Raw genomic sequence first — 17,882 nt, forward strand, 5'->3', positions numbered from 1 at the left:
CAGTTTGTCCTTTCATCCTTGTGCTCTGAACCTGTTTGCTTGGACAGTTTGTCACTGAAGGTAAATGTTTTCAGACCTGATAACCTGTCAGCAGTACTGTACTTAAGTGATGTATAATTTAGATCTCAGAGGCATCATGTTGTGGTTTAACCCTGGCAGGCAGCTTAGCACCACGCAGCTGCTCACACACTTCCCACCAGTGGTGTGGGGAAGAGAATCAGAAAGGTAAGGGCGTGGGAACTTGTGGACTGAGGTAAGGACAGTTTAACAGGTAAGGCAAAACCGTGTGCGCAAGCCAGGCCAAACCAGGAATTCGTTCACTACTTCCCATCGATATGCAGGTGCTCAGCCACTTCCAGGAAAGCTCATCATGCATAACAGTTCCATTAAAAGACTCCAAACGTCCCCCCTTCCTCCTCCTTTACTCCAGATTTATTGCTGAGCATGACACCACAAGGCATGGGACACCCCTCTGGCCAGCCTGGGCCAGCTGTCCTGGCTGTGTCCCCTCCCAGCTCCCGGTGCACCCCCAGCCTCCTCACTGGCAGGGCAGCGTGAGAAGCAGAAGAGTCCTTGGCTCTGTGCAAGCACTGCTCTGCAACAACCAAAACATCAGTGTGTTATCACCATTATTTTCATCATAACAACACCATACAAGCTACTAGGAAGAAAATGAACTCTATCCTAACCAAAACCAGAACATATCAGGAGGCACGTGATTGAGTATAGTAAATTAAGTGTGTTTTTCATCATAGCTTTTATTACTTCTTTTGAAATTTATCGGTCCAGGTTTAGTAGTGAAGTATATCTTGTAAGAAAGGCGGGAATTGGATTTATTTATTTATTTCCTTCTGGACTGTATCCCTGCTTCAAATCTTTTCCTTCTACAGGAGAAACAGGAAGATGTTACAGGATAAGTGAAATAGAATGCAAGAAAAATAGTTTGAAGTTTGATGGGAATGCTACGTAGTAGTTTTAACAAAGTGTAGTGTGGCAAAGAGAATCCAGCGTCCAGTTTTGAACTGAGCAAATGTCAAAATTTTGTGAAGACAGCAAAAGCAATAGTTGCCACACTAAGTGAAGAAAAGAGGAGACCGTAGGGCTTGGCAGCTTGAATGGGTTTGGCTGGGATGAGGCATCATTGGTGATGTTTGTGCTTATTGTTGTGAGGACCTTCTGAAAATACTTGTGCTTTCAGTGTCCCTTCTGTTAAATGCAGTAGTCTGAATTTTCCAACTTGATGCATCAGTTCCCCAAGATACTGCACTAACACCGGCTGTATAAGATTCAGCTACTTTTGAAAGAAAACATAGCTCTTTCTAAATGTCCTACTGGTAACCCATGTTCATACTTCAGTTCTTTGTGAATTTATATTGTTTTGCAAGACGCTTTGTGCTACAGAACTTTTGGTCTTCAAAATAAAAAACGTCTTTATTTATGCTCTCAAAAATTAATACGTGGTGTTTTGGTGATGCTGATGCGATGAAATCTTGCAAATGAAACATTATGCAGTTGCATTAGCTGTTTAAAGTAAGAGTCGGATCTATTATTGGGTAGCAATGATGTGTCATCACTGATATAGATATACTTAAGAAGGAACATATTGATGTTTAAATGAATTGGTTAATAGTCTTGGCTGGGAATCTAGGTTTATTTGCTTCAGATCCTTTGTTGCCTGTGCAAGCTGAGATTGCCATACGTAGGGAAAGGTCTGACCATCTTTTAATTCCATCAACGTCCATGAGATTTTAGCACTAATTACAAAAAAGATAATAGTTTTTTTTCTCACAGAATGATATTCTTTGAGGTGATCAAGCAGGAAAACGTAAGATCTTGGGGTATGTTGCCTGCCACCGCAGCAATTATTATTCTTTAAAGCCTGTGCTGTGTGATAAGAACTGGCCATGTGTCTGGTGGATCATGGACAGAAAGAGGAGCTTTTTATAGAGAAATGTTAAATTGATTTTCTGTGAATTATATTTGACAGGCAAATAATGATTCCAATAACAATTATGCTCTTTCTTTCTCTCTCTCTCTCTCCCTCTCATTTCTTTATTCTTCATGCTCCAGATCAGTCTTTGTTTCCTCAGGTTTCTTACACATCCTTTTGTGAGCTGAAGAGGTGTCTTTTATTATGTAATAACTTTTTTTTTTTCAAGTATTCCCATGTCAGTTGTTAAGTAGGCATAAGTAGCTTTTATGAGAACTTTCTGGTATTTATATTGTTTCAACAAGTTTGAAGACACCAGAAAAGAAGTATTTCTGTCCCATCTGGGACTCTGCAGACCTGATGATGAATATTTCATGTCCCTTTGTAGGGAGCGCTTACGGAACTGCAGAAGACCTGTTCTGACATCCTTTAAAATGTTTGACAGATTTTAAGAAGCATTCCGTATTTTCAGCAAAGGTGGTTAACGGGCAATACCGTGAAAACTTACATTTTTGAAGATTCTCCAGGTAGCTGGAATGTTTAGGTAGTTTTTCTTTTGTTTTTAACCATCTGAATCATATGTATTTGAGAAATCCTTCTTGTATTGTTCTTCATTCTCTGTTATTCCACGCCTGCTTCAGTTAAGCTACGTGATTACACATGCTAGTGTGTTAGTGAAATTTTAAAAGGCTTGTATAATACTGGTGTACGTGCCTGAGGCCTCTTACTGGTGTCATGATGTTCGTGAGAATAGCTCGTCAAGCTTTTGGTGTCTACGGAACAACGTAGATGTGGAAGTACAACAAAAAATGGGTGTTATCTCTAATGACTTAATGACAGTTGCTGCGTCCCAGAAATACTTGTTTCTAAAAAAATGATTTTTAGCTATGCTTTTTAGAGCAGTGTGATGTACCTTGCGAAATTTTTTTACTTTTTTTAAAATATATATTCTGAGTTCATCTTTTCAGAAATGTATTTGCTTTATAGCATTTTTTTAATATAGATATGGCTTATTCGCTGGATATATATATGTGTGAAGTATTACAACTTTAACATGGAAAGTAAGTCTTAAATAAAAAACAGCTTTCTGCTTGCACAGAGCAAGTCTTCTGTTCTCTCTAGATTTTGTTGTTGGAGGTTTGTGTGTAATTGCTGAGTTTGTTTAAACAGAGCTATAAGTAGTAACGAAGTGGGTTATGAATATAAGTTAATTTGAGGAACATCTCCTTGTCAGAAACCCCAATGTCTTTATATAAAACAGAAATGCAAGTACTCCTTTCAAAGACACACTTTAAAATATGGTATCTTCGTGTTCCCATTCTGTTAGCACAAAGGGTTTTTGTCTGTCATAGGAGGTCATAAATAACTAGATGGTTGCTCTTGGAGCGTATCACAGCAACATGGTTTATATGGGTGCATGTATCTAAAGGGACTGACTCCGTATCTGCCACGGTGTGTTAAAAGCCTGTATCAGTGTTCCTTTATGAAGTAGGCTTAATGAAATGGGCAATGACTCCATTCTCTCCTCTGTGGGGGCCATATCTGTTCTTGAATCTCTTCCAAATGAAAGGTTCATCTGCTCTGTCTGTGATCTGATTAAATGCTCCATGCAGAGAAGTATAACTCTTTTTAGATCCTTACAAAACTAATTTATGAAACCTGGCTGGGTCTGTTGCCTTCTTTAGATTTTAGGTAACAGCATCCACTGCCTCCCCCTGTAATGGAATAAGGATTCTCTGTGTTTCTTGTCAATCTTTTTTTTTTTTTTTAATTCTCTCAAGTTTTTTACTGTCTCATCTGAGCTTTGCTGCACTATATCTTTTTAAAAGTATTGCTATGCTATTTATTCCAAACCTTTTTCTCTCTCAGAGCCTGTCAGCTCTGGTTTCTGCATCTTATTCTGCTTCACCAGTTTTTCAAGTTTAGATTTGGTTCTAAAGTTGTTTCTCTTGTCCTGTTCAGTCCAAGTTGGTTGAAATCTGTTTTAATTCCAAGAAGGAGATGCCTCTGAAAATTTTTCTTCAGTTGTGTTAGTAACGTTAATCGCTGCTTTATTATAACTTCATAATATTTTTGTATTTCTTTGGCCTTGGATTATTACTTAGAAATATATGAGCATTAATTGCTGTTATTTTGTCCTTATATGATTGAAGAATAAAGTTTTGGATAATCTTGGCGCTTTTTTTTGGCGTATGTTACTCAAAGCCAAGCTTAATATATGGATAAAAATTTATATGTACGTGTTCATGTATGTATACATATATAATGTGTGTATGTATATATGCATACATATATTGTCTTTAAGTCCCTGTCAGACTTTTCTACAGATGAATGTAATGATAGAGCAAATGATCACCAAGTAGTTTCAGCATCCAATATAAACAGATACTAGTGATAGCAAACCAATATTTAACTAGTTCTATAATATGTGTTTAGAAAAAAAAAAGTCTCTAAGCTCATGGTTTTTTCATCCTTTGGATGTATTTTTCTGGCACGCTTTGTAGCGGTGGAGATGCCCTCTTTTGAACTGTTTAAACCGGATCCAGTGAGAACCAGACTTCTGGTTTATTTCCTCCTTCTTTTACCTGGAAAACTTCCCATTCTGTAAAACTATTTTAAGAATGATTAAAAAAGAAATCTATAAAAAGAACTGACAATGGTAAGAGTCTTAAAGGATAGCTGCTGATAATTTTTGTTGTAGCTTATACCTGTACCAGTAGTTATTTCTATGTCTTGTTATACTACAATTACTGCTCCAAGTCAAGCTGTCATTCATACGTACTGCAAGAAAACAGAAAATAGCTTCTGGTTAACTTCTATGAATGACATGATATGGTCTTGAAATAAAATGTGCCACTTCTATGAAGTTTGGTTAACTGGGCTCTGTAGAACAACGTGCTCAGGTAAATGAAGTCTAGAAATATTTCTGAAAAACAGTGATTCTGAAAGTAACGTATAGTTTATTTTAGGCAGTCAGATGAACGTGAGGTCCGTAAGTAATGCTGTGGCTGAGCCAAAATAAATCACGTATTGGCTAGGGCCTCGGTGTAGATGGCATCAGCGAGGCCATTCCTGAAATAGCAATGGCCAGTTCACAGCGGGGCTGGAATGCGTTCAATGGAGAGCTTCAGGAATGGTTTGAGCTCTGGAAAGCCCGTATTCCAGGGAAAGGCTGAAGTTCAGCCTTGATTTTCATCCAAGAGAAGGTTAGGAAGTGGCTTATCTGTACGTATGGAAGCTGTTCCTTGTTGAAGTGCTGATAGGTCAGTGCTTTCTAACCTTTTGTACCAAAACAGGACAGGGTGGCATGGGTGAACGGCCAAGCTAAGTGAATTACATCTAGAAATGACATGTACTTTTTTTAAAAGGAAGATAGCTTAAATGTATATGCAGTGGATTTTATGGCACTTGCAGTTGTTTCTAAATCAGTACTTGCTGAACTTAAAGAAGCCTAAGCTTGCATACCTCATTAAACTCAAGGGTGTTACAGTGCATATGTTGAATGTTGTTGCCATGGCTATTTGCGTAATGTAATTTTGAATGCGAGTGTTTATATGTGACTTTAACATGTTTTAGGTCAGCATCCTTTTGCTTTACAGCTTTAACTGGTTAACTTTAACATTTACAAGCATTTTTGAACTGATGTGACCCTAAGGGAGTGTGTTAGGATCAAAATGAGGCACGACTCCATGTGAGGCGGTTCCTGGACAGGTATGCTTACTTTCCTTCCAAAGCCCCTCATAAACACCCAGGTTCTCTCCTGGCAGAGGAGTTGAAGAGGTGCCTGTCCTCACTTGTCCACTGTAAATGAGAAAATGCCATCCGCCTGGACAGCCCTGATAGAGGTAGAAGGGAGTTTCAGGAACAGTTCTGCTTGGATTTCAGGTCTGGATGGAGTACCGATTTAAAGATGTTGTTGAAAGCTTCCATTAACGCAGCCCATAACAGTCATAAATAAGACAAAAGTAAGGGTGTATACAAGATCCCATACATTCTGTCTGTTTCTAGCAGGGGTGGTTTTGCTCTGAGGCCCTGTTTTCATATTGAAAATAGTTTGGTCCCCTGATTTCAGAGATGATTACCTTGCAAGTCTGAACCTTTGCCTATAGTCTTTACTTGAGTGTTTGCATGTAGCCTTTTGTTGTGCTCTTTAATGAGAAAGGAGTTGCTCATTTGCATTGTCTTTATTCAAAGATACTATTTCTAATTGTGACTCAAAACTTTTTGTTCCACTACTTTTAGCAGTCCAAGAGATTCTTATTTCTGGAATCTGATGTAGATTATGTTTTTCTGAATCTGTGAAAAAATCTGTCTAGTGAATGGTGACTTCAAGAATTTTCTTGTTTATCAGCGTAATCAGTTCTGAACTGCTGCTCTTTTATGGGTAAATAATTCTTACTATACTGGCCTACTGAGATTGGGAAGCATCACTAGTATATCTGAAGGCAAACTGAGAATTTGTGGTAGCTGTATTTCATGTTGTCCAACAGTTAGGTATTTAACCATGTTGTTTTAAATCAAAATTTAGAAAGCTCAATGTAAAATACTGTCTCTTGGAAGTCATATGTGTTGTGCTTGTTGTGATAACCCTTGAAAGCTCCATAATTTCACATTTTGATACCTATTTTTAGGCTGGTCTCACAGCTGGTTGCTGCTGAAATAAGCAGCAACATAAGCATCTTGTTCCCCATCCTGCTTTCAGGTTCTTGCCACTTGGCTTGTGTTGGATGTGTTGACTGCAAAATGACTTGGTTCATGTGGGGAAACTACTTTTCCAGTGACTTCCTCCTACCCCTTCCAAAATGACCTCTTATGGATTAGCCAGACAGATGGTTTGGGTTCACGGCAAAAAAAGGTGGAGGGGGTGAGCCCAGAAATTGGGAGGCAAAGGGAGAGAGGGACCACTCTTCTTGGTAACAAGCTTTGTTGCTTGTTGAGGCTGTAACAGGAAGCCTTATATTTAGTTAGGCCATACAGATCAGGATGACACAGCAGTGGTTTTTAAAAACATATAATGTTGCTTGTCATATGTGCTTTTGTGGTGTGTGGTAACTGCTGGCCTGTGAGATATCTGAAAAGGGAATGTCAGTATGGCAGCTAGGTGCGAGCTTTGTTCGTCTGCTGCTACAAGGGGAAATCCAGCTCTGCCTTGCGACTCGCCGCTTCCTCGCCCTAGCACCAGGACCTTTTTGCACTTTGAGTGAAGATGTTCAGCTCAATGAGTAGGCAAAACTAATTTTTATTATTATTATTTTTTTAAAGTAGGGGGTAGTGGAGGAGATCACGCACTCTTTTATGGACACACACTGCCACGTTGTTATTTATGAAACCTTTTTAATCAGCCAGCAATAATGCTGGTGTGTGTATTGTCTAAAGAGGTCTCCTGGCAGATGACCACCAATCTATCGATCTGATGTTCTTGGGTACCTCTAGAATATTTGCCATGTTGATTATGAATACCTCTCCACCATAATCTTGTGCTCTTACATAGTTATTATGTTTGTGTCATATCTTCAGTGTTAACATTGGGAAGCTTTTATTGCTCAGTAAATTTTCTTTTACTTCAATATCTTTGGCATTTGTACAGTTCTTCAGGCCAAATGAAGCTTAGGTCTTCATGCGGTTTGAATGGAGGCAGTTGTGTAAAAGGGAAAACGTCACATTCTTTCCACGTGTCAAGGAATAACATTATGGCATGTTACGGAACAAGTTAATAAACATACTAAAATGCTTGAATGTATAGCTTCCAGAAACTGTTATTTGAAAAGTTGGTTAGCAACTCAGAAGTACGAAACTCAGAAATACTGAACTTCTAAAGGAAAGTTCCACAGTGAATAAATAGGTTTGTGCTGTGTTAGTTCTGATGAAAAGAACTGTGATCTTTTAGGAACCGGTGTTTTCAACCGAGTTCTTAAGGTTTGTTTCTCTTTCTATTTTTTTCCCACTTTTTTCACTATACTAAGAAATTCTTAAGCTACTACGTAAAAACAGTTGGGGAAAAAAGGGTCATTTGGAGATTCTGAGGCTTTTTCCTGCTCTTCTTTCTTTAACAGCTCCTTGAAACAGCAATTTGTACGAAGGAGAAGAAAACGTGGGGAGGAAGGCAAAATGGAAATGAGGGGTGTGAATAGAAGGTGGTTTTAGCAGTAAATAGAGGCCAAAGGAAGTGTTGTTTAAGAGAGAAAGTGGAAATTACGTGTTTTACAGGGATTGGAGAAATGAGCTTGGCAGAATTCTGGGTTGAAGATCCTGGCCAATTTTAGGGCTGATAAATACAACTTCATCAGCAGTTAAGGGTTTGGAAAAAGGATTGGCGTATGAATATCCTGCAAAAGGAACAGTGGGGTTTAGTAGTAACGTGAATGCATGAGTGAAAAGGAAAAGAGAAATAAAGACTTAGAGGCTGCAGAGCAGGGATGCAAAAGATCCAGAGAGTTGTATACACTAGTAGTAGAAAGGATTAAACTGATGGGTGGATTGATATTTCTACAAAGGAGAAGAAAACTTGAGTTGTACCTTTCCTTTGGAATTTAGTTTGATGTAGTGGTAAAGAGGAACAGATGGAAGCATTAGAAAAATTGTTTTTTGGGCAATGGAGGTGAAAGGGTTCCTGTGCCTCATTTTTTCTCTTGGAAGTTTGTTTCTGGTCTAGAGCAGGTAGTAATTTGTAAAAGCTGAGTGTAACTGATAGCAGCTATTGCAGTGAAAGTGGTCCAAGATACTCATGTGCAAGTAGGGTGGCATTTTGGTGGATTTTTTTATTTAAACTAATTCTTTTTATTCATTGGATGCAAAGTTCACTTGATAGTTTTGCTTTTGTTATAATGCAGTTTGCCTGGAGGGATGAACTCTGTAAACTAACACTGACATACTTTTGCTTTCAATTCCTTATTTTGGGACTTTGTAGAGTATTAATAATCATTTGGTGGTCTCCTCAGTAAAATTCAGCTCCATATGAATTATGATTTGATTATGGATTTCATTTTTATCCAGTAGAGGTAAATAAAAGAAATGTTGTGGTTATCACAGAACCACATCACTCACTCGTTGATCTTTGGGAAAAGATCTGCCACAGATTGGAGTTAATTCTTTCCCATTAAGTATGGACTGGGTAGGCATGGTTATGAAGTAGTTTTTTGCCTGGTGGGCAGGGAGGAAGGGAATGACTATTGTCAGCCACACTAGGGGATAAAAAAGCTTCACTGTTTAAAGTGTAATGGGTGTAAGAGACATGCTTTTTCACCTGCCACCCCCATTTTTGAAGAGAAAAGAGGAAAACTGGCTGTAGATCAGTGGGAAATGGAAGAGTATGGTCTCCTGTACACTTGGTGTTCATAGAACCACAGAATGGCTTGGGTTGGAAGCGACCTTAAAGCCCACCCAGTTCCAAGCCCTCTGCCATGGGCAGGGACACCTCCCACCAGACCAGGTTGCCCACATCCTTGTGCTGGGGCCCAGCCCCGGACGCAGCACTCCAGGCGGGGCCTGACCAGGGCAGAGCAGAGGGGCACGATCCCCTCCCTCCCCTGCTGGCCACCCCTCTGGTGGTGCAGCCCAGGACGCAGTTGGCTGCTGGGCTGCAGGCACACGCTGCTGGCTCGTGTCGAGCTTTTTGTCCACCAGCACCCCCACGTCCTTCTCCGCAGGGCTGCTCTCAGTGAGTTCTTCTCCCAGGCTGTGCTCAGCTCTGGCATTGCGCAGTGTTCCATAGAAGTGGTTACCCACTGCTTTAGAAAGTGAAATGGGTGCAGTTCTGTACTTGTATAAGTTTTTTGTGCTTGTTAGCTAGGAACCGGTTTTGCAGCCACCACGAGAATTGTGTGTCTGTTTGCTTTTACTATAACATAGTTTGGGTTTGGTATGAACTAAGATTGCCCATTAGCTTGGAGCTTTGGGAAATCATGTGCTTAGTGTGACAAGCCCAGGCCTGTGACAGCTGGGCTGTAAGGATTCTTTCTGTGATGGAAGGGCACGTCCCCAGGAGACACGCCAGGGAGCCTGAGAATATGGACACTGTTAGGGATGACTCAGGCTAAGGGAAACACGGAGCTCGTGGCTCTAGCATGGTGGGATGCTAACACAAGTCTGCTAAATCTAAATGTTGAGCAAAAGGGATCTTTTATCAGTGCGACAGAACTTTCATTGTTGCTTTTTTTTTTTTTTCCTCTAGCGAGTGGCTCTGCAAGCTCTGTTAAACTAGCGTACAGCAAAAAGAGTGCATTTCAGGATCAATTGTGTACTGCTGTGTAACTGCAAGAGATCATGGTTGAAGAGTGACTGCTGCATTAGGTTGTAGGATGCATTGACTAGTCCGTATGTCTAGAAATGACAATTCTCTTTTCCTTGAGATCTGAACAAGGCAGGAATTTCAGTATGTTGGAAAACGATTCCAAAGGCAAATCGCATTTTTTTTATGCATACATAATACTGTCCACTGAGGGTACTGTTCTGCTTAGTCTGAAAAATCGTACTGCGTGTGTTTTTCGTGGAGTACACAGTGTCCAATCTGGAATGAACAATTCTTCTTTCTCCTTAGTCTCTGTTCCGCGTTGGCTACCTGGCAGATGCATTTATTTTTTTTTTCCTTTGTGGTTGAACGTTAGATGGCTGACAAACCTTGATTAAAGGACATAAATGCGCCACATGCAAAACCACAATGATTTCTTTGATTGCAGGGACCTTTTGGCCAGCTTGCATAAGGACTTGTGTTTAGAAGAGAACCTTTGGGCTCATCTGTATCTCCCTCCCCTCAAAGGGATGGCAGCCCGAGGACAGCTAGCATTCATCCTGACGCCAAGAGACTTCAAAGGAGGTAAGCGCCTCAGAAATGCTCCCCAGACAAAATACGCTCATCAGCCCTGCACCCCAGCGTGGTAATATTCTTCAGTACAGCATTACCATCTCCTAAAGGTTTTTGTTCATGACTCCTTCATGGAAATCTTTTGAGAACTCCCTGAGGCCTCATCAGCTGGTTGCAGCCCCATTAAGATTCGTGAAGATACGCATCTCTGTCAGTAACCCTTGTCCATTTGTGCCCTCAGTGTAAGGCAAAAAGACACTTTATACTTCCTGGGTTTGTACTCAGACATATGCTCCCCTCCATCCCTTGTTTTGTCTTCCATATTTTGGATGAGATTCAAAACTTGAGCTTTTCTCAATTCACGATCCGTAAAGATAAAGTTGGGGGGAGGAGGGGGGACGAACACCAGATGCTTGCTCCACACAGTTTTAAAAGAAAAAGACTTTTTTTTTTTTAATGGATCTCCAAATGATTAATTTCATACCCAGATATTTCCACCTAATTCTTTGTGTGTTTAGACTTCTAGAGAGCTTTACCTGAAGAAAGTTCTGTAGAAACAAAATGCTGCATTTCATTCTTCTATGAAATAGATCTTCAGGATTTTTTTTTTCTATCAGAGATGCCACCTAAACATAGCACAGCTGTCTTTCTTTATGTCTTTTTAAATCTGTATACAATTCTAAATGCCTGTAGAATTATTATTTAGTGGGAAGATGAATTGAAAATGAACAGTTGTTTATCTTGGAATCAGAAATGTAAACACAATAATCCCATGTTAGCTGTTAGCTTTTTTATTTATTTTTATTTTTTATAAAAGCAAATTTTTCAGGGGTGACTTCTGCTCCACACCCCATCAGATCATTCATAGGAAAGCTGAGCTATAGATCTTGCTTTTCTTGTTCTTATTCCAGTAAACATAATGTGAAACCCTCTAGCAATGTGGCTGGAAACATGAGGAGGAACTTTATTGCCATTTTTTTTTTCTTATGAGAATATTTGTCAGTAGAGTAGACCATTAGTAAAAGTGAATTATGTGTTTGCTGAGCAGATTTTGTCTAGGGGTGTGGATTTGGAGAGCATAGTTGACATTCAGACCTTTTAAGATGTATCTGTTCCTAATGTCCTGCATGACTGCAGGTACCCTGTGTAACAACTTCTGTCTTGTTTTCCTTTTTACGATTTGGGTATTTTTTTTTTTTGGCTTTTAGTCTGACTTCTTTAAGCCTAGGCAAGAGCTTTCTGACTATGCAGAGTACTTCTAATAATTGCTACCTAGCTGGCTTTCTTATTGGGCTGTACTGTATAAATACAAAGGTTTGTAGGTTGTACCTTGAAAATGTTAAGGTCATCCTATAAAATAATAACCCATCTAATTCTCTTCCAAAGATACGTAAGTGTAGATTTACCTATGGATTTTATGAAGCACTTGCAGCTCCTTCACACTTAAAATGTTTATATGTCCTGGCAAAGTTAATAGATTAAATTAGCTTGGTTTTTGTTTATGTTCAACAATTGTTTGCTGTTTTTTTTTTTTTCCAAATGCTGAGATTTTCTGTTGCAGTAATCAGCTTTCATAGTTTCATTGGAAAAAATTATTTTGTAATCTTCTACCTTTCATGCGTAAATATACTGGTCAACTGTAGGATTTTTTTTCTTAGTATGTAGTCTTTCCACAATGTGTTGTTTCTATGTCCCTTCTTCTGGTATTCAAAGAGGCAAAATATTCAAATATATATATATTTAAATCAGATTGAATGAATGAAACTTTCACAACTGCTTTGTTTTTCCTTTTTCCTTTTTTTTTTTTTTCTTCTGGGAGTTATTTTAGCACTTTTTTTTCTTAGCAAGGTATTACTGAAAGTGCGGAAATGGACAGTACCACACTGAAGCTAGTGTAAATCTTATCAAGTTCATTCTGTTCCTGTAAGACAAGCTAAAGAGAATCACAAATATATTTTTATTAATGAGTTACCCTCTCTTGGGAGTGGATGAGAAGGAAAAAAAGGCATTTTTTATTTTCTTTCTTTGAGTAACTTTCTAAAGTCAGTGGAAGATGTTGCTTTATTTTTTTTTAGGGTTAAGAATTGCTACACTGGTTTTTAGTTGTTGGTGGATATTCATTATAATAAAATGAGAGACCTAGCTATATGTGGGAGGTGTTATGTTATTTGGAGGCTCTGGAATTCATGAAATACTTAAATCCCTTTCAAAGGCAAATCTAGTTATTCTTGTGTCTTTGTGTTTTTTACTGGAGGAAACTGATGTTCAGAGCAATGTTTTTTTTTTCTCTTTGGAGCCTGTCAACTGATAATAATATTCAGTCATTCATGTAAGAAGAATAATAAACTTTATCTGTGGTCTTCAGTAGTATACGAGATTATCTACTTCAGCATGACCAGATTTTTGCATCAGCTTTCTTGATGAATAAATATCTTCATCTGTATTTCATAACATCTGCCTTTGGTCTTAATACTTCAAAACCCCAAAATGGGGAATACTAATTTCCAAGATTAAAGATGGACACTGCGGCTGTTTCGTGTTTCAATTGGTGTTCAGTTTCTTCACCTTTCTGAGAACACCGGACAGTCCTTGAAGACACTGTTCTAGGGCATGGACCATCAGTTGTGACAGGATGGTGAGGAGAAAAGGAGAGGGAGAGGACAGTTTATCCAGAGAGTATCTTTGGTGGCTAAGGCAATAGGTGTGACTTTAGCCTTGTTCTCTCATGAAATAGTGTCTTTTGTTCTTCAAAGCCAACTTTTTTTTCTTTTCATGCCATGTGATTTTCAGGTTCTTCAGGTATCAGCATCTTCATATAGATGGTGGTTTTTGGTTGTTTTTTCTCTTCTTTTTTTAATGGAATCTGATGTTATAAACAGATAACATTCCTCTTGATAAAACGATACACCAATCTATACAAGCTTTCATTGTAGTAGGTGGAAATAGATGGAAGAATGTTAGCAGATGAATAACTTGTCAAGGGAAATTTTTAGTGAAGGATTCAGTGAATGATGAAACTCAATAAGCTTGTTAGGAGGCTTTGGAATGATAGTGGAATTCCTTATTCCTTGTAATAAGGCTAGAGAGCTTTTTACTTATCAGATATGCAAGAAAAACAGCAGTACTTACTGAGATTGTGCTTAAGAACAAACTATACTGTCTTAGAAAGGTGGTGTGAATAGGTGATGACAGATTTTTATCTGGTTTTGTCTCCTGTGAAGACAGTTCCAAAAGCTTGTAAAAATGTTATAGCCCTTCTTGATAGCTGTTGTACAGCCACAGGAGCTAGATATGGAGCGGTAGAATCGATTTGTCCGTTTGCAGGGGGGAGAGCTTGATTATTTACTACTTAAACTTAACTGAATTGGGTGCCCGTGGTATTCACCTTTTGGAGAAGCTGCAGTGTAAATAACTTTCTTTTGTGATCAGTGAATTCTATCCTTCGTCACATCCCTTTCATCTGTCAAAGAAGTTATTAAATGACATTGCGCAATCTAACTGGCATGTGGAAGTGCCGTTTGAAGTTTAACAGTGCGTTCCTTACCTTCTCTGTCCAAGGATCGTGTTCTGGAAAGAATGGCATGAAAGCAAATGGTGCGTTTTGCACTGTTAACATATGGTAACATTGGATTTAGCTCTGATTAGGTCTGAATTGAACCAGTAATATATATAGGTAATATTTATAACTAGTCTAGATATGACAGGAATTGAGGCCCTGAGGTGGAGCTGCGTGTATTTGTTGCCAAAACCATGCATTTGCTGAATAGCGTTGATATCTTTGCATATACCGTTAAAGAACTCACTTTTGAACAAACAGTAACTGTTCTAGCACTCATCTGTGGATCTAGACATTGAACAGTCAGCTAACAACTGGAAAGGTTGCAAATCCTGATGAGTTTCAAGGATCTAATGGTGATACTTCATGTTATAGGTGCCTTCTCTCTAACAGTCTAGAAGAATAATTTTCTTGTATGTATATTCTTTTTTTCTAAAAGTTGTATGCTCTTGGGGAAAGGCATGTAAAATATTTTGGAGGTCTCGATACTTCTTGACAGATGTTTTCAGATTTGAGAGGATGGCAACGTTTATTGTTGTTTGTGAAATGGTTTTAGCTTGTGTAAGAAAGAAAGTGCCAAATTAGGTAAATACCATTTCCTGTTAGTGTATTGATGCATCATTTATGGCATCCTATTTTTTTTCTGATTGATTGGTACCTTATCTATGCGTATAAACTCACAGATGTCCATTTGAGTTAACACGGTAATGAGGATTCGTATGCCAGAGTGTGCCCGTTTTTCATCCTGTATAACAAGGCAGGGACTGCTACTGTGACCTGATGTTCAAAGGGGATGGTGAATGAGTAACAAGATGCCTGAAGTCGAACTTGATGAATGTGAGGAAATAGGATGTATTTGTTTGGTTAATCATCTCTTCCTCTTTTTATGAAGAGTGTTGGAGTGCCAGGTCTTTTCAGATTCATTTTAGACGGGTGGTTTTTGTACTTCTGTCTGTTTGGTGCACAACTTGTTTTGGGTCTGGGGGACAGTGAGAGAGCATCTTTGGCATTATGTGATTGTGCCACCTGGTGGTATAGTTGAGCATGGGCTTCAGATGCATAGTTAAAAACACAAGTGTGAAGTGTCTGTAAAATCCTTCTTTCCTTCCAAGACAAGGAGTTGGAGGACAAGGTAGATTAAAATAGGTGCATAAAGTGAGATCCATGATGACTGATCATGTTTTTTAAGTCGTGCATCTAAGAAATAGTATTTCTGTTTGGTATAGCTGTCAGACTGACCATGGTGTTTTTAAATGAGAAGTTAGAAAAAGACAAATCTCCATGAAGAGTGGTACAACCTGTAGCAGGAATGCAATGTAGAGAAGCTATCCTGTTGTATAGGTTGTGTATGTCAAGTGCTTTTAATCTGGTTTCTTATGCTGGAGAATCAGTATGAAAATTAACACTAAATTTATACCGTTATTGAATTATAAGTCTCTCTCTCTGGCCCTTACGACTTCAACATGTATATGAGTTAAACTGTTTTTTATTAAACAAAATATCTTGCATCACATTGTGCAATGCATACCAGTTCTGTAACTAGTTTGTTTTTCCCAGATTAATTGAGGTTCTGTTCAGGGTATTTTGATTCCTTCTGTCTTTTGATACTGTAGGTTTTTCTACTAATCCAAGGATAGAAAAGCTTTTAGTATGTAGATCAATTTAATGTAGTTCTTATTTTGATTAGCAGATGTGTATTTCTTTCAAATATGTAACTTGTAGTTTGCGATTCCTTTTGACTTGTAATGATTGACATGTTAAAATGTTTGCAAATACAGATTCTGAGTGGAATTTGCAGATCATTTGTCTCCAAAACAAACCAAGCCTTCAGTAAAAGGATTTCACACTTATTTATTAAGTACCTTTTATTCTGCTGCTAATTATGTACCATGAATTTAAGGTGGGAAATATTCTTACAATAGGTGGGAGGATTTTGTTTCACTTAAAAACAGACGGGCTCATGGTTGTGCAACTGTTTTCAAACTGTGTTAATTGACTTCCTTGTTCTAAGACTTCTGGCTAAATTCTGAAGTGCTGTACAGGTCAGCTGGTGCTTCACGTTCTTCTGGTCCTTCTTGTTCATGACGCTGTATTATCTTATTCTCTGCAACCCCTCCTTCCCTCTAGAAGGGTGATTTAGGTACATTTTCATCATTATATACTTTGGTTTGGTTGCTTTAGGTTGTGGTGGTTTTATCCAGCTGCGCAGCTGAGTTCCACCACAACTGGTCTCTCACTCCCCCTCCTCAAAGGGAAGGAGGGGGAGAAAATACGATGGAAAGGGCTCAAGGGCTGACAAAACAGACTCAGCAGAGGGAGGTTAATAAAATTTATTGCATATTACTAACAACGTAGAGAATTGAGAAACAAAGAAAACAAACAAAAACCACCTTCCCTCATCCACCCTCTCCTACTTCCTCCTCGTGAGCAGCACAGGGGAACAGGCAATGGGGGCTGCCATCAGTCCCCAACACTTTGTCTCCTCACGGTCCCTCTCTGCCCCTGCCCCACGCGGGGTCCCCCCCACGGGATGCCGTCCTTCCCGAACTGAGCCTGCGGGGGCTGCCCACAGGCAGCAGCTCTTCAAGCACTGCTCCCACACGGCTCCGTACCACGGGGTCCATCCCCCAGGAGCAAACTGCTCCAGCATGGGTCCCCCACGGGCGGCAGCTCCCCCCAGACCCCTGCTCCTGCGTGGGCTCCTCTCCACGGGCTGCAGCTCCGGCCCGGGGCCTGCTCCTGCGGGGGCTCTCCATGGGCCGCAGCCTCCTCCAGGCCACCTCCACCTGCTCCACCGGGGGCTCCTCCACGGGCTGCAGCGTGGAGATCTGCTCCGTGTGGGACCCATGGGCTGCAGGGGGACAGCCTGCTCCACCAGGGGCCTCTCCACAGGCCGCAGGGGAACTGCTGCTGCCTGCCTGGAGCACCTCCTGCCCTCCTGATTTACTGACCTGGGGGGCTGCAGGGCTGCGTCTCTGATATTTTCTCACTCCTCTCTCCCAGCTGCTGTTGCGCAGCAGTTCTTTCCGTTTCTCAACTCTGCTCTCCCAGAGGCCCAACCAGTGTTGCTCACAGGCTCAGCTCTGGCCAGCGGCGTTTCCCTTTGGAGCCAGCTGGAGCTGGCTCTGATCTGACATGGGGCAGCTGCTGGGCTCTGCTCACAAAGGCCATCCCTGTAGCCCCCCTTCTACCAAAACCTTGCCATATAAACCCAGTACATAGGTGAATCTCTCCTGTTTAATATCACACCGCAAAGAAACACACGTATACACACTAAAACACGCGTATTCCTGCTAAATACACGAACAAATACACAAAGCATCTCTGACGCTAGTCTTCTCCATGTTTGTTGAAATGTTTTTATTAGCTTCATAATGACTTCTAAAGAAACATTTTAATCTTGATTACTTATTTCTGTATATTTCTTGTACACTGATTTCTGTTCTGCTTTGGAGACTAGAGATTTTTTTTGGTGGATAGCTGGGGGGGAGTGGATGGTCCTTGATTTTACATGTTAAGAGAAGTTCTTTACTTGCTAAAACTGCACTTATCTTAAAACTGTTTTCATGGTATATAAGTGAATTAATGGTGAATAC

General features: G+C 39.8%; 1 protein-coding gene across 4 annotated transcripts in view; it reads left to right on the top strand.

The window, feature by feature from the left end:
- The window catches only part of STK24 (serine/threonine kinase 24), a 54,755-nt gene that overhangs the window by 14,415 nt on the left and 22,458 nt on the right, over positions 1-17,882 (top strand). The window contains exon 3 of one of the 4 annotated variants that reach the window (XM_080575933.1): positions 10,606-10,742. The exons of the other annotated variants lie outside the window; for them this stretch is intronic. The gene's annotated coding sequence lies outside the window, so the exon portion shown is untranslated. The remainder of the gene's footprint in view (positions 1-10,605; positions 10,743-17,882) is intronic. 4 annotated transcript variants of the gene reach the window in all.

Source organism: Anser brachyrhynchus (assembly GCF_964034855.1).
Source record: "Anser brachyrhynchus genome assembly, chromosome: 1".
Taxonomy (NCBI): Eukaryota; Metazoa; Chordata; class Aves; order Anseriformes; family Anatidae; genus Anser; species Anser brachyrhynchus.